Source organism: Cryptomeria japonica, chromosome 11, assembly GCF_030272615.1.
Source record: "Cryptomeria japonica chromosome 11, Sugi_1.0, whole genome shotgun sequence".
Classification (NCBI taxonomy): Eukaryota; Viridiplantae; Streptophyta; class Pinopsida; order Cupressales; family Cupressaceae; genus Cryptomeria; species Cryptomeria japonica.
Window position 1 is genome coordinate 643,195,271 of NC_081415.1, and position 24,511 is coordinate 643,219,781.

The 24,511-nt window shown below is 37.1% G+C and overlaps 1 long non-coding RNA gene across 2 annotated transcripts; it reads left to right on the plus strand.

Annotated features, from left to right (window-relative positions):
* Positions 1-6,588: 6,588 nt before the first annotated feature.
* LOC131055852 (uncharacterized) lies at positions 6,589-24,299 on the plus strand. 2 transcript variants are annotated; one of them, XR_009108535.2, is made up of 3 exons: positions 6,592-7,139; positions 7,254-7,323; positions 23,929-24,299. It is a non-coding gene; the product is annotated as an uncharacterized LOC131055852 (long non-coding RNA). The 2 variants fall into 2 exon arrangements; XR_009108536.2 differs by lacking the exon at positions 7,254-7,323 and having other exon boundaries at positions 6,589-7,139.
* The last annotated feature ends 212 nt before the right edge of the window (positions 24,300-24,511 follow it).

The window sequence follows — 24,511 nt, forward strand, 5'->3', positions numbered from 1 at the left end:
ATGATTTTCACTTGGGAGATAATTTACATTCAAAAGAGGAGTTGAATTCACTAGATCCAAACCCTATAGTGAATAAGGATCTAAATACTAAGTGAATTGCAAGTGTTGGAATGTAATTTGCCCTTTTTTGTAAGTAGAAGAGTTGACTTGTTGACTAAGAGAGATTGAGTGAAATGAGGAGCTACTAGTTCAGGATCGCACTGTAACTTCGGATCTGAGCTAATTAGACTGATATGGATCTTCCCTGCAAATTTGGAGAAAAGTTGTCTAGACAGTGATGATAGTGTACATGGTCCTCCACAAAATCCGCAAAACGAAAAGGGTTCTACCGTCTCTGCAAATGAAGCCCAAAGCTAAATTATAGATACACACCTACAACCTACACACAGAAAAGAGAGAGAGAAGGGTTGTGGATAGGGGTTTGCCTTAGTCAAACCCCGGTTGAGGAATCAACCTTGAAAGAAAGTAATTGCAAATGCTTGAATGTAAACAATGGAAATCTATACCTTCTAGATCTACAACTTGTTGATGATGATTGCTTTTCTTCTTGAATGTAATCACAAGTGTTGCATGAAATGGTATGTAACATGACAAAACCCTAACACACACACATGCTTGCAAATGAATGTTGTAATATTGCTCCCATGGATGAATGAAGAAGACTTGAGTGCTTGAATACTTGATCATGCATATTTTAGCCTATGCTTGCTTATGATCCCTTCACCTGGATTTCGCCTCCCTTGCAAATGAGAAAACCAAATCCCTTTTATACATGCCTCAAAAGATTAATTCATCTCACCAAAGGCTGACATTAGGGAGATTTGGGATCCCGAAGTGCAGATAGGGCCGAGGGGACCTATCTTGGGGCCACCCTAAGAGGGTGGGACAAGGGCACCATGCCCCTATCCTACCCTATCTTGGGGCTCAGATAGAGTCTTGAGGCTATTTGAGGGCTCAAACAAGAAGGGGTCAATGGGGTGAAAATGCAGAAAGAGGTCCTGGTCAGAAAGGAGGATGTCATCGTCAAAGTGAGGACTTCAAATGTGGTTAAAATTACAGGAGGCACATTTTTATGACACTACATTTAGCCCCCACTTTAGCGGGAGTATGACTTACGCCACTAATGTCGGTAAAGTAGAAGAAATAGAGATGAAGATGAGAGATACAGAGCAATACCACAAGGAGCATAAGATGTTACTAATCTTGAGGAACCAAGCCCCCAATATTAGGATCTTCACTCACTCAAACATATTCAAGAACACACAAAACAAAAAGGAACAAGACAAACAAAACAAGACCAAGCACAAAAGACACACAACGAAGACAAGACACAAGACCACAAACAAACTAGCCGAAGAGACCTCAATATACAAATGTCTCAACAACTAATCAGGACACAAAGACCAATGCCATCAAATAAACACAAGTGATCACATAAAAGAGCAAAGCTAACATCATCCATGAACCATCAATAGTAAAACTATGAGTTCATGAGAGGAAGAAGAGAGAGGAAATGAATACACACTTTGGTGATCCATGAGAAGAAAGGCGAACAAGAGAGAAACCATGGATATCTCGCCCCTAGAACTAGGTGATCCATGGAGAGAAGGACATGGAAGTATATCCCCCATAGTTTTTCTGGGTGATCCATGTAAGGGAGGAGAGTGAGAACACCGTTAGTTCCACCAAACCTCATGCATGTGTTTGCAAGTGAGGTTTGAAGTGCCTCATAGGAGTCTATGCCCGAGTACACTACAATCTGTATAAGATGTATAGTACAAGTGTCAAGAAAGGTGTGACATCTCTCTCTAAGAGTTTGTGCTTTGGTTCCATGAATAATCACCTCACATAAGAGAAAAGTGGTGTCATCTCGCTCTAAGAGTCTGTGCTTTGGATCCAGGAATAACCCACTATATAAGGAAAAAGTGATGACATTTCTCTCTAAGAGCCTATGCTCTGGTTCTGAGAATGACCCACTGTACCAGAAAAAAGTGATGACATCTCGCTCTAAGAGTTTGTGCTCTGGTTCTGAGAATGACCCACTGTACAATGCACGAGAGAAGTATGGTACAAAGGAGCGGTGTGGGTGCCCCCCCCTTAAGATGTCAACATAGTTTGATGTTGATATCTTAAGGAAAGTAGAACAAGGATACCTACCTTCAACACAAAGAAGATATTCGTTATGCAACAATGTCATAGATCTATGCAAGAGAGGGAATACTCTTCAAGCAAGGATAAGATAGTTGAAAAGAGATATCTTGCTATAAGTGTAAAGGAGATCCTTGGAGGAGAAGAGATCTTTGCTCAAAAGACATCTACCTCCAACAAGAGTTGTCTTAGACAAGTATAACATCTTCTAGAATAAAGCAAAGAAGAGAGAGAATTCAATCCTTCCTCCTATTGCTAGGTGAAAGGGATTCTTGATGAAGGGTGAATCACTTTTATCCCAATGGGGACGGGTGAATTTATTATAGATGTACATTACCAAGTGTGAAAGAGATTATAGTCAAGGACTTACACCTCTTGTATAAGAGAGAACCCTTGCGTGAACAACAAATATTCCACACAAGCAATGCCATCAAGTAATAAGACTCACACCATCCTCAACATAGGAAAGAGTGGATCCTTAGAGAGAGAGAGAGAGAGAGAGAGAGAGAGAGAGAGAGAGAGAGAGAGAGAGAGAGAGACCATTGCCCCCTAAGTGTAGGTAAATGAGAAGAATTACACAACTTCTAGAGAGAGAGAACTCATAAGAGACACACCGTTTTAAGCAAGGATTACATCCTAACCAAGGAACAAACATGCGCTCGCATGAAGAATAACTCCATTCAATAAAGGACATCAAGTTATGAATAACACAATAGAAGAGGTAGTTTGCAAAGAGAGGGAAAGAAGAAGATTCACAAAAGTTCTCTGAGGAGAGATTGTTCATAATAGACGTATTGTTGCAAGCAAGGAAAAGATCCCACTCACGGAACATACATGCGCTCGAATGAAGGATAACTCCAGGCAAGAAAGTACATCAAGTTTATGAATAATATACTCCATAAAGAAAACAATGAAACCTTAGAAAGAGGAAAAGGAATATTCTTGCCCCCCAAGCATAGAGGCAAGAAAAAATAGACTATTATGTTGCTCACTAAGTATGATTGCACCTAAAATTGTACCACCATGAATGACAAGGAGCCCCCAATAAGTAGACTAACCATGTCACATAGTGAGGAGCAACATAATAGGAATTTGATTGTTATTTTAAATGATCATGATGAATATGCCGTTCATTGTCAAATGTTATTTGTAACATGTCTGAATCAATGTAATGTTGTATTTGTGTTTTCAAAGCTTGACACTCATTAGTAGAATGGCCATGGGTTTGATGCCATTTACAAAAAGAAGAATTTTGAGAATGTTGTTTATGTTTTCTTCTTCATTTAGGACAAAGAGGAGATATTAAGTTGGAATTTAGAAGATTGGTCACCATATTTTCTTGTTGTAACTCAAAAATAGAATAAGAAGGTGTGGATTTACAAGACAATGGAGAAGAATATGTTGACAAAGGAAAGTGTGATTTCTCATGACTTTGTTGCCCACATTCAAGCATTTTTCCATTGCATCCATGTTTATGTTCAAAAGAGGGTTCACTCTTAGGGGGAATTGGATTAAAGTTTAAAGAGGCCCAATCAATTTCAAGGTTTGTGTTAAGAGAAAAATTTGGAATATGAAATTTAGGCATCTTAGACTTTCTAGAAAAGGTAGGAGTGAAATCTAAGGACCCCCAATCATCCTCTAAGAGTTCTTCTTTAGGAACTTCTTTGGTAGGAGGTGGCATATTTGAGTAAATTGAAGAGAGGATTGTAGGAACTAAGAAAGCATATGATGCTTCACTTACATTCTCATCAACTACCTCATTAGTATATGTGTAAGGCACATTGTGATAATCAAGAAGAATTTTTGGTTTCCTAGGAACATAAATGAAATTAATTTGAGTTTTGTAAATAATATCATCCTCTTGTTCTAAGGTATCTTTATGTTCAAGACACTCATTAGAAAAATGACTATTATATGTAATTAATGCTTCATCTTTAGAGGGAAGATCATGAAAATAAGGTATGGTATCACTAGGATAAGGAGACATAATATCACCCCCTTGCACCAAATAATCCTTATGAGGGAGGTACTTTTTAGGAGAAGAAGGAACACAATTCTCCAAATATTCAACTTTAGGAGGGAGATCTTTGAAAAAAGTGTCCACATTCCCTTTTTGCACCAATGTGTCCTCATTAATAATATCGATTTTGGGAGAAGGTAAATCATAGGTATGAATGAAAGGGAGAACTAAACTATCATCATATGCATGAAAGGGAACATCATGAACATCTTTAATGTGACTTGAAATTGAATTAGCAAAATAAGATAAGAACTCCACATTCATTTATGATCAAACAAGAAACTCATATGTCATTTAACCATAATAATGTTCACCCCATACATGCATTAAAAATTTAATAAATGAGGGAAAATGGAATTTGAAATTTGAATTTGTGTTTGACCTTAGAGGGTGTTAAAATTGATAAAGTATGCCAATTTTCTGGATTTAGGTTATTAAATACAATCATAACAATCTCCCGAAATTTTGGGAAAAAAACCAAGGATCGTGGCGAAAGTGCACACAGTCTGACCAACGTTTTTCAAAATTTTCAAGGATGATAGGTATTATGATATTATTGCAAAATCCAAAAAAATAGCTGATTTGGAGATGTATAGATTGGTCAAATTTGCAATCAAAGGTCAAAAATAAAAAGATCTTAAAAATTAGGGTTTTATTATTTAACCATTGAATTTTCAGAATAAAAAGGCAGATTTGAATTGCAATTTTGAGATGAAAATTAGATCTAAAACTAACAATTAAAAAGTTGCACTTCACAAGCTTAATTTGCTCAAAATGAAATATTAGGGTTTTTACATAATTAACCTCTAAAATTGGCAAATAGATCAAACTTGGAAATGAAAATTTGAAATCCAAATTGCAATTAATCAGATCTAATAATGAGAAATCAGAATTAATGTGTAAGACGTCGGGTTCACCAAAATGTGAAGTGGAAAATTGAACCCTGGTGATTCCCCACCTAGGAGAGAGAAAGAAAATCACTAGGATGATTTTCACTTGGGAGATACTTTACATTCAAAAGAGGGGTTGAATTCACTAGATCCAAACCCTAGAGTGAATAAGGATCTGAATACTAAGTGAATTGCAAGTGTTGGAATGTAATTTGCCCTCTTTTGTAAGTAGAAGAGTTGACTTGTTGACTATGTGGAACAAAGAGAGAGTTTGAGTGAAATGAGGAGCTACCGGTTCAAGATCATGTTGTAACTTTGGATTTGAGCTAATTAGACTGATATGGATCTGCCTTGCAAATTTGGAGAAAAGTCATCGGGACCGTGGTGATACTGTACATGGTTCTCCACAAAATCCGCGAAACGAAAAGGGTTCTTCTGTCTCTGCAAATGAAGCCCAAACCTGCAATTACAGCTGCACACTTGCAACCTACACACAAAAAGGAGAGGGAGAAGGGTTGTGGATAGGGGTTTGCCTTAGTTAAACCCCGGTTGAGGAATCAACCTTGAAAGAAAGTAATTGCAAATGCTTGAATGTAAACAATGGAAATGTATATATTGTAGATTTGCAACTTGTTGATGATGTTTGTTTTGCTTCTTGAATGTAATCACAAGTGTTGCATGAAATGACATGTAACATGACAAAACCCTAACACACATACATGCTTGCAAATGAATGTTGTAATATTGCTCCCATGGATGAATGAAGAAGACTTGAATGCTTAAATGCTTGATCATGTATATTTTCGACTATGCTTGCTTATGATCCCTTCGCTTGAATTTCGCCTCCCTTGCAAATGAGAAAACCAACTCCCTTTTATACATGCCTCAGAAGATTAATTCATGTCACCAAAGGTCGACATCGGGGAGATTTGGGATCCCGAAGTGCAGATAGGGCCGAGGGGACCTATCTTGGGGCCACCCTAAGAGGGTGTGACAGGGGCGCCATGACCCTATCCTGCCCTATCTTGGGGATCGAGCAAGGTCTTGAGGCTATCTCAGGGCTCAAACAGGAAGGGGTCAATGGGGTGAACATGCAGAAAAAGGTCCTGGTTAGAAAGGAGGATGCCGTCGCCAAAGTGAGGACTTCGAATGTGGTTAAAATTGCAGGAGGCGCAATTTTATGACACTACATCAAGTATCTTATTTTTATTAAATGAACATCTTATTTTTTAAATGACACACTTATAGTGGATAGTTATGATATTCTATTTCAAATAAAAAACTATTTATTTCACTTGTTAAAAAATGTATATTTGTACTTTTTTATATAACATTTATAAGTTTTTATGTGTTCAAGTATAGGTCTATTTTGACAAACATTTGGTTACTTTTTTATTTACCTATGGATTATTTATTTATAATATATAATATAAATTTGTGATAAGATTGGATATTATGAGTACAATTACTATAACGACTATTAGACCCAATTCAACTACTGATCGCCTCTCCCCTAACTTAGGACGATGAAACCCTCTAAACAAAACCCATTTCTGCCATTACAGGGAAGAGTTGACATTAGTGAGTAGGCACATCTATTAGTTGAAGGAGATCTAGGGCTTATGAGGACAACGCCACCCTCTAGCTTCATGAGCAGCCATTTTTAGGAGTGTTGGGTGACCAATCACTATATCACAGGTGTCATATTAGTCTATAGACCAACACAACAGTGTCAAGGAGCACTAAAACATTGGCAGCAAACTAGGGCAACGGTAGGTTAATCACTTCGCCAGCACCAGACCAAAACCAGGGTATCACGAAACTACTAGAATAAGTCTACAGACATCCGAAAAAACAGATTTGGGTTCTTCCGTTCCCCAGAAAGGCATCCTCCCTGCATTACTAAACATTTGATCAGGAAGGAGTGACGCGATTACACCCAGGTCTGGCTTGATAGGTGACAACACCCTTTCCAAAATGCACACTAACTATTTGTTCATTAAACTGAAGGATTTCATAGTCTTATCATTGCTGTTTAAAGCCATACTTTGGCAACAGTTGAAGGAAAGCTTACGAATCAGGTTTTGTAATCAGATCTGATGTACCAGAGACCTATATTTTTTCAAATCTATGTTGTTTCAGACTAATATCAATGCTTATTAGCTCTAATTATTGTTTCAAAACTGTTTCATTAGCGTATCGCTCTACATTGTCTTGTCGCTATGCGTGGTTAGAAGATATCCCTCAATTATCCCAACATAAGTGGTTAGTTGCAGTTCGGCATTGGATGCACATCTAATTCTTTTGAGGGTTCAAAGACCCTAGTGGCTTTCAGTTTTGAAGTTGTTATATCATTTTCTTTTAAAATTTTACAGTTCTATTGGAGTTTTATCATCAATTCACAGAATGATGCTTACGGTTGATCTTGTTTCCTTCATAAAAACAATCACAATAATCTTTTTTGTTTCCAGTAAATTACAGTTTTGAGAACGTGTCCTTTATATTGTAATATCTCCAAAAAAAATCATCCGTTCAGCTGCATTTTGGAAAAACCATTATACAACTCATAAATGTACAGGGGATTACATGCAAAGCCCCCTGGTCTTTTGTTTTTATTCATAGATTGTTTTATCTATCTTCTATCAACTCATTGTCTACTTTATTTAATGTGTCTACTAGCTGTGCTATATTTAGACGAACTATATATTTAACAAGCATAAATTCATATTTCTTACTCATACTCGTAGCTTCAGATATTATTGTGTTGAGAGAGGCTATGCCTTCTGTCTCCTTCAACCCTGAGGCCTGTTTCAGGAATTCCAATCCTCTCCTTGCTTTCTTCTACAAATATCATCTTTTACACTTGATATTATTTAATAGATAAGAATGGGCAGCCACAATATTGTGATATTATTTAATAGATAAGAATGGGCAGCCACAATATTACAAGTTAGAAATAAATTAACCCAGCAGACCTTCAAATGTTATTTTCTCGGCACTCTTCTGTTAATACAACTGGCAGAAGAATATCATACTTTCCAACCAATCCTTATATGTAATTAACACTCCAGAGCTCATCATTTTAAGCTTATAACCATAGCATCACCTTACCCTACATCTGTCCATGGTCAGATTTATAAAAATGAATTAATTTAACTACAAAAAAGAACCACTTAAATTTTGGAAGAGGCGAAATGTATTCAGAACTTAGAAAAAGAATCTACATCATATTGCAGACCTAACTTCCAACTAAGCTCAGTGCATCAATATTAGAACATTATGATATGGATGGCTGAACCAAAACAGCTTAAATCATAAAATGCTTGAATTTATATTTTCTCAGTTTCTTTTTGTTAATGTTTCTTGCAGTAGAATATCACATTTTTCTATCCAATCCATATCTCTAATTGAAGGCGACTTATTGAAAATAGGGATGCCCGATTTATTGAGAACACCACCCCAACTCATCATGTGAAGCTTATAACAGTAGCAACATCTTATGTTTTGCCTCAACGTCCTGCCCACATCTGTGCACAATAAGATATATTTAGGGGAATTAGATTATCCAACTACAACATGGAGCCACTTATGGCATGGAAGAGGAGAAACGTATTCTGAACTTGCAAAAGGAGTGTATGGCATAATACAGTTCTGACTTCTAACTAAAGCTCAGGGAACTAATATTAAAATATTTTGAAATGGATGGCTTAACCTGAGGATATGAACACATATTCCATCTTTGGAAATGGCTGAGAACTGCAACATTCATGAAGAAAATTGAATATTGGACTTAAATTTGTGAACCGTAAACTCATGTTTCAACAAACTCTAAATTGGAAGCTTGTTGGGTCTAGAGAGACAGCTTCTTGATTTAATACAAAATAGCATTTGCTTGAAGGATGCTACAAACATAAAGTTTGGTTTGGCTGTAACAGATGCACTAGCGCAAAACAAAAACTGATTTGTCATTGAATTTCTGGTCTTATTATGATTGACAGCTTTTGTTGAAACTGTCAAAATTCAAATTTCAATTTCAAAGGTTGGGAATGTGAAGTTGCTTCGTTACAAATTTAGCAGATTTGGTATATATGCATTGGAAGACTCATAAGTGGAATGCTTCTGAACCAGTACAACAGTTGAATTTGGGATTCAAAGGTGAACAGATTCCCTTAATTGTTGCAGAAATTGATTTGTTATAGAGAAGGAAATCACATCTGAGCATCTACAGAAAGATAAATTCGAAGTCAGTTTCTCAGGAAATTCAGTCTGTAATAGAACCAGTCAAATAGAAAACATACAGTACATGACTTCTGAGGCCAGGCCAGAGAGGTCCATAACACAAATTGTGAAATTTTTCAAGTCTAAAGAACTGAATTTAAATGCATACAGCTTCTGCAGCTTGTAAGAGATGGCCATATCAAAAATCATGATCAGCAATTATTTGTGACACAGAATGAATGCACTATCCACTCTGCTTCTTGATCTTGTTTGAAAGCAATGATCAGGATTGAATGCTTGTCATAAGCTTAGATTTAGGAAAAAATTTCTTGCATAGATCAAAACCAAGACTGGTGCAGTAACAATTTGCTACTTGGTTACAACAGGAGCAGTTCCTGTGATGGCTAAAAACAAGTTTGCTCCCAACCAAGAGACCTTCAAAATAATTTTACTTTTCTAGTATGACACAAGTATCTAGAACAAAGGTAACTTGCGTTAGTTGTTGCCTTCTGAGAGCTGCTTCTTTTAACAGCTTCAAGTTTTAAGTCATGCACAATAGTAGCTCCATCTTGTTCTTAGAACATGTTCAGGTCCGCTAGCTCATCCATTGGTGCAGCAAGACCCATAAGATCACTGGCATTATCTAGCAAACCATCATTCTCAAGGTTCAACCAAGAACTCAAATCTTGGCCTCCCATATCAAAGTCTTCCATATTAGATAGTTGCAAGTGTGACAAATCTATAGGGGCATTATCATGGGATCCATCATCATCAGCAATGGAGTTCTGTGATGAATGGCTAAACACAAGTTTGCTCCCAACCAAGAGATCTCCAAAAGAATTTTACTTTTCCAATATGATATAAGTATCCAGAACAAAGATAATCTATGTCAGTGGTCACCTTGTACAGCTGCTTCTTTAAACAGCTTCAAGTCACACATGATAGTAGCTCCATCTTGTTATTAGAACATGTTCAGGTCCGTTATATCATCCATTGGAACAGCAAGGCCCATAAGATCATCATTAGCATCTGGCAAGTCATCATCCTCAAAGTTCAACCAAGAACTCAAATCTTTCTCCTCCAAAATCAAAGTCTTCCATATTAGGTAGTTGCAAATGTGACAAATCTATAGGGTCATTATCATGGGATCCATCATCATCAGCAATGGAAATCTGTGATGAAGGAAATTCATCTTTCAATTTAACGATTTTATCACTTATTTTTTCACAATAATTTGTAGTCAACAATGGCTTTTGTGCTTCAGCTGGCTTTCCAAGAAGGCCATTTGCTGCAGCTGACAATGGAGCAGTATTTTGCCTTGGTTTAAGTTTGTTTTTTGTGTCAACCTTGGGCTTTTGTGTTTCAGCTGGCTTGCCAAGAAGGCCATTTGCTTCAGCTGACAGCTGAGAAGCCTTTTGCATTGGTTTAAGTATGTTTTTCCTCTCAACCTTGGGCTTTTGTGCTTCTGTGCTTCAGCTGGCTTGCCAAGAAGGCCATTTTCTGCAGCTGACAGTTGAGCAGTCTTTTGCCTTGGCTTAAGTTTGTTTTTCCTCTCAACCTTGGCATTGTCCAGATCAGGTTGACCACTCTTAGTGGGACCAGATCTGGTTAAGATCTCTTTGGTTTGCACCTTGCCTTCTTTGTCTCTTTTAATGTGCTTTCCTTTAGCCCCAACAAGTAGAGTAGTTCCAAGAGCAGCTGCATCCCTTAGAATGTCACTGCCATTAACTTTTTCATGGAGCAGTTCTCTCTTTTTCAAACATTTTGACTGCACCTTATCTTTCACAACAGTTTGCTCTGGATAAGAAGCTGCCCTTTGTGTTGGGTTACATAATTCCCTATCTTCATTCTCCAGCTTCTGTGTATGCTGGTCAATAATATGAGCAGCTTGCTCTGAAGGGACGGTAGGATTAGCTGCAAACACAACAGTGAAAGAATGCATTTATGTTACTCTTTAAAATTAGCAATGTCACACTTAGTCGACCACTTGTGGCCTTTAAACGACACATTTCCTGAGGCCACTTTAGGGTAGCAAGACTCTGCGAACTTTTAATGCAAAAGAACTGTACATTAAATATCTATTCATAATATATGTCTACATTAATCATTTTTATGCCATTAATAATAAGATAACAACTATAAGCATTGGTAGAGAATATCCCCCATAAACCAGAATGGAATGGCAAAATTCAGCACACATATGTACAACACCTGATGTTTTGATATCTGAGAGAGCATGGGCATTGTCAGCTAGAATATTTGCAGTGTCACCTTTGACAGCATCGCCACCTAATTTTTTAACCATCTCCTTTGAGGATATTGAGAACATTCTTTCTTTTAAAGATGTATCTGCAAAGCAGGTCTTTCCAGTCTCTTCAAACATTCTACACTTAGCTAGTGTTTGTTTAAAAAAATCCACAGTAGCTTGCTTCATAACTTTGTTTCTTGCACTCTTACAACCGGATGCATTGGTTCCTCCCAATCCCTGTGAGAAAAACAATTCTTTCATATGAAAACCTAATAATAAAAATAGACAGTCATTTCTATATGATAGTTTTCAGTAAGTCATTTATGCTGATATAAGTAGAAATTACAAACAATTTTGTAGTGCCTAACACAGTCACATTCAGTATATTAACAAATTTAGCCTTTATCATAGCAACTGCATAAGAGGGATGAGCTAGAATTGAAATATATTTACATAACATTACATTTAGTTTTAAGTTAAGATATGTTTTCTTGAAATGTGAAAGCCTGTCCAGTCTCCACATAATGCACGCTTACTATACACAAATTTCCAGAACAAAAATAAGAAAACATAGAAACATAAATAAATAAAAGCAATCCATAAAGATCGATTGATTTACGATTACATAAGATAAACACCAAATGACAAAAACCACAATTAAAAAAGTAGGACACGGGTATATCAAAGGTGGAGGAACAATTAAAATTGGAAAAATATACTAATACACTCTGAACATCTATTTAACTGTTTAATTGATTATTGAATTATTCCAAGCAACTGAGTGGAAAGAACTGCCATTCTAAGATTCCATATTGAAAGTGGCATAGGTCAAAATGGTGTCTGACTTGGCTGTGGCTTTTAAAAAAAAAACCTAATTTCACAAAAGATTTGAATTTCCTTAACTACATATAAGATAGGCTCTGTGCCAATAAATTATAAAAGAGATATATAGCGAGACCATGAGCAGAAGAATTGTTTAGAAAACAATCTATTTAATGTTACTGAGAAGGCTTCACAGAGCAACACATTGAAATTTGATGGAAGCTCTTGTAGCTCATGAGCATACAAAGTGTACTAGAAAGAAATCTCAAGAGGTCAAGACAAAATATTAAAATAGTCTAACGGACACTGAGAGAAGATCTGCCCTGCTAACAGGCAAACAATTCAGTCAAGAAACCTAGGTTTGCAATCACAGCCATGAATTGGCACCTGAACCTTATTGAATGATGTATTTGAAAGGAAAATCATTTCACAAGGAACACTCTGTCGCAATTTTCAGTGTTCAAATACTAGAGATGGTATGAAGAACTCTCAGGTGGCACAATCTAAACCTACCAGAAAGGTTCAGAGTATAGATCACTATGGAAATATCAATTGGTGCTTTATTGCTGCATTTGTGGAATATGCAGGCATATCTGGGTCCGGTTCAAACCTGATTCATAATCTAGGTCAATCTGGGAGTAGAATCGCTCAAGAGGTAGGAGAATCATTGTGGATTCTACCTGAACTAATCCAAGCAAACCCAGACTGCATTTCACAAGTTTTGCAGAATCCAAAAGAAATCCTGTGAATTTTGATGATTTAAAAATAACGTTTGTGTTCATTTGGGGCAAATCCAATCTTTTTCCTGCTCATTTCTACAAGAAACTAGTTTATGCCATTGAAGAAATATGTACTTTGGAGTAATCTTCACATGTAAAATTAAAAACCTTGGAGTCAGTGTGGTGTAGCTTAGTAGACTCATGGGGAGAAAGAATCATTAAAACAATATCTATGATCTTTGCAAAAGAAGTTCTATTCGAGTTGTCATGTGTAGGAGACTCATGTTTTCCCTATGATGAAACCGTTGATTTGGTAGGGAGACTACCATCAGGTGTACCATTATGAACAAGAGAAACATTCAAATTTTTGCCCCATATAACACGGAGAAAAGTCATTTTGCATAAACACAGAAGCTCCCACATGTAGTGATGGAAAATCTATAGGAGAGGGGGATGGAGGCAGATCCCTAGCAACTAAACATGTCGAGGAAGGCAAAGTAGGCTAAGCAGAAGAGGGTGTAATTTTTAAGAGACATTAGGGTAATACTGTTATCTCTATGACTATTATTAAATCTATAATCATATGACTACTATTAAAATTGTTTGATGATCCTAAGAATACCACTCCTCGCTGTGGTTGGCAATAGACGCCCTCTGCCTCTCCCTGTGGGAGAGGAGTTGGTTTTGGTTGGCTTGACTTGGGCAAATTTCCTTGGTTGGTTTTGGCTATCTATCCATCCCACATTCAGTAGCCTGCGAACAACCCTCCTAAAGAAGAAGGCACTCTCATTAAGTGGGAGCCAATAGATGATGCTAGGTCTGCTAATGTCTGGGGCAAACCAGATGATAAAGATCCCCTTTCTTTTGGGTTTGTAGTAGCCACTTAGGCTTTGGTTGTGCTTAGCCCTTTGTTTGTTTTATTGTATTTTGTTTGGACTTTGTCCAGTTAGACTTTGTGGGTGTGTGCCTCTCTACCACCCTCCCATTTTTTGGTGAATGTTGTTTTATTTTAATCAAAACAAAATTGTTATACAATATAATTTTCTGTGACTATTATTAAATTTAGTAATAGAGTCCTTATTAAATTGTAAAGGGTTTATTACTCTATTTTCTATGGCTATTATTTGTTGAGACATGGACCAGCTAGGACTCGAATCGAGGACCTTCCATACGCTGCTGGAGTGCTCTACCACTGAGCTATTGGCCCCTCTTGGACCAGTCCATCGTCGGTCCGGGTGTGGCTTATTTCCAACACCAACACCCCCCCTTAAGCCACACCCCCCTTAAGCCACACCTCTCTTGTGCTTGGGGCTCCTAGCTTGGACCTGGCTTTGATACCATGTTGAGACATGGACCAGCTAGGACTCGAACCTAGGACCTTCCATATGCTGCTGGAGTGCTCTACCACTGAGCTACTGGTCCCTCTTGGACCAGTCCATCGTCGGTCCAGGTGTGGCTTATTTCCAACACCAACATTTTTAACTTGGTGGTAAGGATTTATTTATTTATTAAGAATATGTTATTTATTGTTTACTATTTATACATCCATGCTTTGAGGAGATATGAAAAATGAGTGCATATGTATATATAATTTTTATATGGTCAAACCCAAAAATGAAGCCAACCCACAAAAAATTTGCTGGTTCAATGAATCAAATCCGTGAATGTAAACCAAGATTCAAACCTGAACTGGCAACTTAGATAATATAATATAATGCTAAATACTATAGTCATTTAAAGATGTCATATTTAAGTATCACTAGTGGTCCTGCTGTTTATCTAAATGTGTCATTATGTGTTACTGCACTGAGTAAAGCACACATAAAGAGCCAGTAGTCTTCTTATTGGCAATGCCAAGTCATTTATATATCATATGTGCTTTCTAGAACTTATCCAAACAATGAATAATTTTTATCCTATAAACTTAGGGATTTTGATAATTCTATTGAAAGATAGATCATGTAAAACTCTCAATTGTTAAACCAGGAACTACTCTCAAGCAAAGAAAAGAATAAGCATCAAAGTGTCATACAAAGAGTTCTATACAATTTGAAACCTTAAATACATTTATAGGTTATGTTGAAAAGATTGGCATAAATCTCTGCAATTAGTGTGCATTAAGAGACTAATAGCTAATACCAAATCAAATAGTAGTTGAAATAAGCTTATTAGAGTGCATACCATGTGCCTATTATATGCTGATTCCACCAGCTTGTTCATGCAAAGAACTTCACGCTCTCTTAACACATCATTAACAAACCAGAAAATATTAGGTACTATAGAAAAACTAGAAACTAACCAAAAAAATTCCTTACAATTAAGATGCACCTCAATTTTCCTTCAATAATGTGTTAGAAAATACAGAAAGAAGAGGCAATACAAAGCATATATTCATGCCCAATGATAAGCTTAACTATATATTATTGTAGAGTAGTGCTTAGCCAAACAAAAATCAAAGTGATGAGGTGAAGAACACCAAGGATATTCAATATCGATGTTATTGAATGAACATCTCTTACTAGCAAAAAATAATGTACCTTTCTTCAACTTCCCATCCTTTGAGGACAGCCTTTTCCAGTTTGTGAAGATGATGCTTGTTTTGAGATACCTAGAGAGGCAACAAAGTATGGTAAGATACTTGTTCTGACATTCATTAACTACAATAGTATACACATACTCAAACAGAAAATATCCAGTGGTACCTCTTTTGATTAAGATCGTAAAAACAACTTGCATAATACATAAAAGAAAAATTCACTTAATGTATAGGACAATGAAATCAATCACATTAACATTGAAAAGTATCCTTTCCCTAGAGGATTCTTTTATTTCTCATGGATCTATTGAATATATCCACTTTGCCATCACTCTTTATAACTTAGATATGTCAACTTTTAGAAAAGCAAGAAATAAGAGGAAATATTGGTGTACTGTTAGAGAATTTGATGAAAATTACCTGTTGCTGGAGCTCATCCTTAAGCTTACAAATATTTGTTTTTATTTCCTCAGCTTCCTTCTGTGCTAGATATGGCTGAAAAAGGGAAATTGTAATGTATTACAAGAAGATTGTAGAGGAAACTAAAAACTGAATGCGTGTAATCTTAAAGTATAAAATAATACAAAAACTTCCACAAACAATGATAGAGATGATGCTAAATTAGAAAAAATACCACTGTTTCTGGACATAATCCAATGCTTTGGAGTTCCAATAAAATTCACTGGTCCAGATCCATATCTTGGGATTGCATGTCAGATGCAGCATTGCTTGAAATCAATCCAAAAGTTTGACAATTGGATTGCAAGTCATTTCGTTTCATTTTGACTCCATGTATATGTTGTTCATCCAAGCCTCTAAACTCTGCATTAAAACCTAAAACCTCTGAGTGCACTACAATATCATCTTGCCTGAAATCATCACTGCAAATATTTTCTGCCATATCATTCTGATGCTCATTAGTGAAATGACTGTCATAGTTACAATAATCCAATATGTGATGCTTCCAATTTTTCATCTCCATGTCTGGCTGTATCTCTAATTCCAGTTTCCCTGCATTTTCAGTCTCACTTCCCATTTGAGTACAATTACCACAAGGAGAATCCTTATCTGGGTACAGAATGCAGTCATCTTGCTGCCCATCATAGAAGCTTCTGTTTACTTCCCCAGAGTCTTCTTTAACAATTAAAGCTGAAAGCAGTCTTTGAGAAAGTTAAAGCATCCTGTCAAAACATCTATTTTTTCCAGGTCTCTCGATGTCCTCTTTAGCACTCAATTTGCTAGAAGGCCTCAAGGACTCACTACCCACACATTCATTCACCAAACTTCTTTGCTTACTCGAAATACTTAGACTTGGATTTGCTGGCAGGGTATTGTTGATGTGTTTTTTATGCACATGCGAACACAGAATAAAATACCAAGGTATCTTATCCTCTCTTGAACAAAGTTTCCCCGAATGCTGAAGATTTCGCCTAAGGATCAATCGAGGCAACTCCAAGGTTCCTATATGTAGGTTCTCTACGCGTGGATAAGCTCAATTTGGTCTGATCCGATTATGCTAGAATCACAAAGGGGACTTACATTCGAATGCCTGAGCATCTGATTTGCTGGAACTTGAATCCTATATACTAACTGGAAGATAAAGAAATATCAAAAGATGAAAGGCTCAGAAAGTCTACTCTAAGACCTAGAATGCGAGAAGATGGATGAACGACTAGGTGGAGTCCTACTGGGCTGGTTCTCACCATCAGATTGAACAACCTGACACCAACTTAGTGCGATCTTCTTAGGGATGCTTCAAATAGATTCAAATCATACACCATCAAACACTAATCACCATTCAAGGTAATGCATGAACAATAGACGTGTAATGACTTGAAATTAAGTTCATTTTATGCCAGTTGACCACGCAAGGCGCACTTACAGTCAGCAAGAGGCTAGTGGTTTGGACTAGGCGGATTCCAAGGGAGTGCATTCAACAATTTTTCTCCATTCAATCTAATTATTTACCATCTAAAATGAAGATTCAACAAGAGACCATGCATATTGCAAAGAAACGACATATTTCACCATAACTTCAATGAAAATGGAGTTCATTTACAATCAAGGCAACAATTTCTTGCCTTCTCTTCCAAATCTACTCTAGTTGCTATGCTATTCTATTAGCTGACTATTCACTATTGACAATTCTCTTTTTGCTAACTCCTAACTATTAACCTTTACAAATGAAGAGCCAGAGCTTTATATAGAGAGACCTTTACAAATTGATGGCTTTGATTGACTTAGAATCAATGGCTAGGATTACAAGATAGAAACCCTAATTGGGGTTTGTTATAACAAGCTTCCTTAGCCAATGAGAAAATTACATTCAATGAGTGTGGACCAATAGGAAGCAGGGGTAGGTACACCGAAGTTTGTGCCATCATTAGTGAGTTAGGTACATTGAATCTGGACATGCTGATGTGGACCTATCTGACTGGAGGAACAGTGACTGGGACGCTACCTTGTCTGGTACTTGCTCATATCTCTTTTGATACTCAATTTGGTGATGTTGAGAAGCTAACTTTGATTAACTCTTCTGAAACTATTTGCTTCTTCAATGTACCCTTGCACTGACCTTGGTTGATCCTCCTTCGTCCTTGATGCGATGAATGATGTACCCCTTGATTCCCTATGTGCTTGATGAGACTTCCTCACTGTCAAGTTTCTTTCTCTGGTAGCATACTTCGCCTTGAAGTGTTTGTAGGGTCATTCTTCTCTGTCATCATGTGGTTCCTTTGTGTGGTGGAATGGAGTCTTTGAGGATAGCTTGGAAATCTTTGAACACTTGAAATCTCCCAATGCTTTTCCCGAACACTTGAAGTCCTCCTCCATACATTTGAAGTGTCCTTGATGATGATAAGATTGGAATAGGTCGCCCTTGTCTTGGCCTGATCCTCCTCCATCTGCAAAACAAACCAAAAGATGATTAAGCATACATAATATATTTATCTAACATAGCATTTCTTAGCTTAAATCATTAACAAGAAGACATCAAAATGTAATTCGCTTAGGATCCTCTCTAGGGACAGGCCCTATAGTGAAATTCACTTTGGACCCTTTGGAAGGGTTAGGAGCGATTTTTGTCAAATGCACAAATCTTGACCATTTCCTTCAATTTCACTTCTAAGCTTGGCTTTTATGTTTTATCCCATCTCAATCTTACTCAATTACCCTCAAAGTGATGCCAATTTCAAAGTGTTTTTTGCAAGAAATTAGGCTACCTTAGGATTTTGCTTTGGACCCTTTGGAAGGGTCAGGAGCAATTTTCATGATTAAGACACAATTCCATTCCTTGCTCCAAATTGCATCTCAAGGCAAAACTATATTAATGTACTCTCCACCCATACCTTAGGAATCCATATCTTGATCTCAAACATGAGCAAATTAGAGGCTTTTGAGAATTTCGCTCTGGACCATGGCCAAGGACAGGACCTATAAAGAATTTCGCTCTGGACCCTTTGGAAGGGTCAGGAGTGAAATTCACATTTTAGCTCAAAATCTTCACTTTTTATGATCACAACTCAGTCAAATGGATGCCTAGGGGTACCTTTAAGCTCAATCCATCCTTATCAATGTTAGGTCTGACACAAAAATGGGAGAAAAAGGAGGTTTTGAGAATTTCGCTCTGGACCCTTTGGAAGGGTCAAGAGCGAAATTCAAGTTTTAGGCTTGATCCCATCATTTCCTTAACTCCAATCCAACTTGCAAGGCAAATATGCACCAATCTACCCTCAACCATGCCATAGGAACTAAGGTTTTGACCTCACACAAGGAGAAAATAGGTGTTTTTAGGAATTTCGCTCTGGACCCTTTGGAATGGTCAGGAGCAAAATTCATACTTTGGGCCAAAATCCTTCATCTCCTTCACTTTCAATTGCTTCAAAAGGAAAGAACATATCACTCCACTCCCAACTATGTCCAAGGAACTAAGATTTTGGTCTAATTAAGGACGAAAATAGTGCTTATGGGCAATTTTGCTTTGGACCCTTTGGAAGGGTCAGGAGTGAAATTTGTCTTTGAGCTCATTTCACACCCTCTTGCTCCTTTCCTTGCCTTGGATATAACTTCTCAAGCCTTCTCCTATCATCATCAAGTCAACTTGCTCTCAATGTGGCGTTTACTTCAAAGTTTTAGTGAGGAAATAAGGTCTTTCAAGAATTTCGCTCTGGACCCTTTGGAAGGGTTAGGAGCGAAATTCACACTTAGGCTCAAATTTTGACTTCATCTCCAACATTTCCTTATCCAAACAAGTGCTTTGCCTTCAATAATGCCTGGGACAAGGATTGGTTCATAGGTTTGGGTAGGATGTCTTATGGAGGAATTCGCTCTGGACCCTTTGGAAGGGTCAGGAGCGAAATTCCTCCTCTAGGCTCAAATCATCTTCTTTTCAACTTGGCTTCGCCTTAGACTCAATCCTTGATGCATTTCCTTCCATAGTCATGCAAATTTACCCAACTATCCAATGACTTAGGTGAAATCTTAGGTCCTTGAGAAATTTCGCTCTGGACCCTTTGGAAGGGTCAGGAGCGAAATTCAAGTTTAGGCTCAAATTTCTTGACCTTTTTCACTCATCATGCTTTAGACTTATCTTCTTGAATCCTCTCCTTGCCATTCAAGTCCATTATTTGATGTCCTTAATGAAGAAATAAGCAATAAGGATGATTTCGCTCTAGACCCTTTGGAAGGGTCAAGAGCAAAATTTGCAATCATGTCGAAATTCCTCACTTTTCATCACTTCTCCTTGTTGCAAACATCAATGCTCTCTTCATACCACCATAAGGACAAGGGTTCTTATGCAAATTAGGACTAGGAAAGAAGATCCAAGGAAATTCGCTTTAGACCCTTTGGAAGGCTTAGGAGTGAAATTTTACAAGTTAGTCTCTCCGTCAGGATTCATATATGGAATATAACATTTAAGTATAAGAAAGAATCACTTATACTTTTAAGTTGTATTCCATATATATTGTCAAGATGTTTGAGAGTGGTTTCGGACCTCCAGGAGTTATAATGCAAAATCTAGTTTTTGGAGGATTCTTCAATTTTCCAGACTTAGTTAAATTTAGGATTAGGATGACATTCCAGACTTAGCCAAATTTCAGGACATTTGAGGATCAGGATGACATTCCAGACTTAGCCAAATTTCAGGACATTTGAAGATCAGGATGACATTCCAGACTTCTTAAGGCGAATTCGCTCAGTCCTTGATGTAAGGGATGGGACCTAGGAGGACATTATGCATTCAACCAAGGTTTGATTTAGCAACTTGAAGTGCGATCGGATAGTACACAAAAAACACCCTAGGAATGATCTAAATAACCCCTAATTACTCAATTGACCCGACCTCTTGAGGAGATCCACCTGACTCAATCCCTTCAATGCAAAGGCTAAGACACTAAAACGACTAACAACAAAACCAAAAGGGCCAACCCTAGAAAGCAAAGAGTGGGGGTCCCCATTTGCAATGGGGCGATGTGTGAATACGTCACAACATGTACTACAGATAAGATCCACCTGGCAAGAAATAAACTGTTTGTCAAAGGATGGCAATAAAAAAATCAGAAGGAAAAAACTAATCTTTACAAGACAATCAATATTAACAAATCAAAGGCAATTGCAAACTCACAAAACCTCTACAACTATGAACAGCATACAGTGTGAAACCTTGACACTTAACCAACAATATTTAATACAGTAAATGAGTCATTTTCGAGACTATAAATTGTCTGCTAAACTCAGAATCTCATGTATAATTAAAACTAAGATGTTCAATGAATGAAGCAGTCTTGCACCTTTCCAGTTTGATTACTATCAGGACTCATCATTGTTGCATCTACATCCTCTACCTCTCTGACCTGCATGTACCAACCCATATGTATCATGGACATCAGCTGAAACAAGAATCCAATTGAAGAAAACAACATAATTATGTAAATTTTCAGAATGGAACCCTTCAATATATTTGTTCGCAGAGTTATGCATGGGAATGCTGTTACCAGTTGATTGAGAAAATCTAGGTCATCTTGAGTGAGAAATGCAAAAAATGGTTCCACTTGCTTCCAAAAGGGTCCCAAGCATGCAACATCTGCCACAATTACTTATAGGTCATACAGCAAACTGTGAAGAGAATTATTCTATGCAGCAGAGATGACTTTCAGAAACTTTGGCAATTGTATGATTCTATTGACCTCAAAGAACATATTACAGTACTTAGGCAAAACTTCCTCAAAATTTTCAATCAAACTATCTCTATTGTGAAAGTTAAGAATGGAAACAGAATCTCATGTCCAACTTTTACTTTCCTATGGAGAAAAGCAAATTTTAGCAAAAGGGTGGATCATAGCAATTAGCATTCTCAACATCAGCCTATGTAGCACTATTCTGAATTATTGCCAATTTTCTGATCCTTAATCCAACAAGACTTGAAATGATACCACTTGCATTACTAGCAGCATTTACAGCTGCCAGGAGTTCTTCATGATCATCATTCAGTTCCCCTACAGAGATCACCGGCCAAATGTTAACATCACGTTACACCATAGAACAATGATTCTCAAGTTTCATAGAAAAAATATTCAATTTTCAGAGCATAAGAACAACATGCCTATACAATCTGGCAATTTTTTGTTCACTGGACGCTTTGGCCGTGTAAGAGGCTTTCGATCCAATGAAGTTTTCTTGGTTAGATGTTGACCTGTCTTACTGAACAAAGCAATAGGCTACTATCACTCATGTATATATGATAGCCATTTCTTTTCAATGATTCTTGATCATTTAATCATACAAAAATAGAATGCTATAAATATAACACTACTCACCTTGCCACTTCATCAGTACCAGATCTCGTGCTTCTCAGATGCTTTGTTGTTGCAGGATTTTCAAGTTTTCCACTTGGAGGAGCTTTCACTCTAAGATGAGTGCTATCTCCCTCATTTCTTCCTTGCCTCCAGACACCATCTCCTCTTTCTTCTTTAGCCCTCCCACCATCTCCACTTTCTTCTTTGATGACATTTTTTGTCTTCTTTGGGGGCAAAACCAATGATCCAACCTTTTGACAAAGAGGTTGGATTTTTTTCATCTGCATCTCCTTGTATCTTGTTCTTGTCCTTGCACTTGTCACCAGCTCCTGATTCCTCACTTTCAGAGAATGTAGCTAAAGAAGAGATATTTTTAGACTTTAATCTGCTCTGTTGGAGAGCACTCTATTTGGAAGAGTGTATTAGAAAACCTTGGACATTACTTTCAGTTGAATCAGGTTTAGCAACAGACTTAGGATTTGAAAACCCCTCCACAAAATTTGGTACATTGTCATTATTTGAAACTAGTGGCACCAAGTTTGTTCTTTTTGTACGTTGATGCTTTGGTGGCTTTTGCTTAGCCCACTGGGCCACAGGATATGATGAAGATTCTGTTGAAAACTGGCGCTTGTGACTGTTTGAGCCACCAGTGATCTGACTATTTAGACTTGAAGTCCTTTCCCAGCTATCAAAAGTAAGGTGGGTTTGCAAAACATTTGCAGATGAATTCACAGATGCACCTGAACCTGAGCGAGGTGCATGAGAGGCATTTTCTTTTGTTATTGTGGTGGGGCTTGCTGCATGATTTTGCTCACAAACATTTGACTTAAATATAAAATAACATAAAGATATTGAATGCTAAAAGATTAACAAGATTAACTCAGATTTAAGTAATAATTCTGGACATTGACAAGGGAATTAGTAAAGCATATGGTAATAATTCTGGACATTGACAAGGGAATTGGTAAGGCATATAGTTAAAGCATATAGTATGCTTATATGTATGCATACTTGACATAAGCTCTTCAAAGATATGCAGGATTGTTTTCAAAACAGAATGAAATTACAAAACTTAAATCAACGTAGATCATTAAAGCAAAATAAGGAAGGATCAGCCTAAGGATAACTGCTCTTAAGAATGGTTTGATCCTTCTCTGAACCAACAAAACAATACATCTTCTCATTTGCATAAATTGCACAGTCAGATCCATATTTTGCCATGGCATTCACATTTAGAAATAATATATGTTCATTTTATTCTAGCGTCCATTTATCGAAGAGGTGGTTCTCTTTCAAAAGGAGTATTATTTCGAGAAGTATCAAAATAGAATGTCTCAAAAGTAGATCTTTCCAAACAAAGAGCAAAATGATGCATAAAAGATCATGAAAATATTGTTTTAATATTCTAATTTTTGACAACCTGACTTGAAGAAGGCAATTGTAAGTATTGGTTAAGTCTGCACATACCATTTTGCACAGCCACATTTTTTAGCGAAGTAGGTTGCTAAATGCAGATTTTCTTAATTTTTCCAGCAACACAAAGTAATGCAGATATTTACACACTGGCTAGTTCCAACAATTGGCAGATGCAATTCAACTGCAAATAGATTGATTTGCGGAGCAATTGATCGTTTTTCAAATTCAATGTGCCACCATCCCCTAATCATGATTCTGCGTTATTTCAAGTTTTGTCCTCTGTTTTCCTAGATCTTCATTGTCCTAGGATAGAAAAAAGTCATGAATTTTACTCATGAGATGTTGGAGTTTAGTAATGGTTCAGAACTATTGTTGTAAGTTGAACTTGTAACCATATAGCTCTCCTCTAATCTTGAAACTGGTTGATATAACTGCCATATTGTGGGTGTTCTCCTTTCATTATATGGGAAATTTTTCATTTTGTTGTTTATGTAGTTGTGTGGGATGCAATTCAAAAATCTTTACTTACTTTCATTTACATGTTATATGATGCTGTCCTGAAATTCCTTCTGCACTAACCATTTTATAACATGGTTCGTGGCACCCTTGTTTATAACAAATGCCCATTTCCTCTGTTTTCTTTGAATCAATATCAGATGCATGGAATATACACAATCTTAGAAATGGGAGTTGGTAAAAA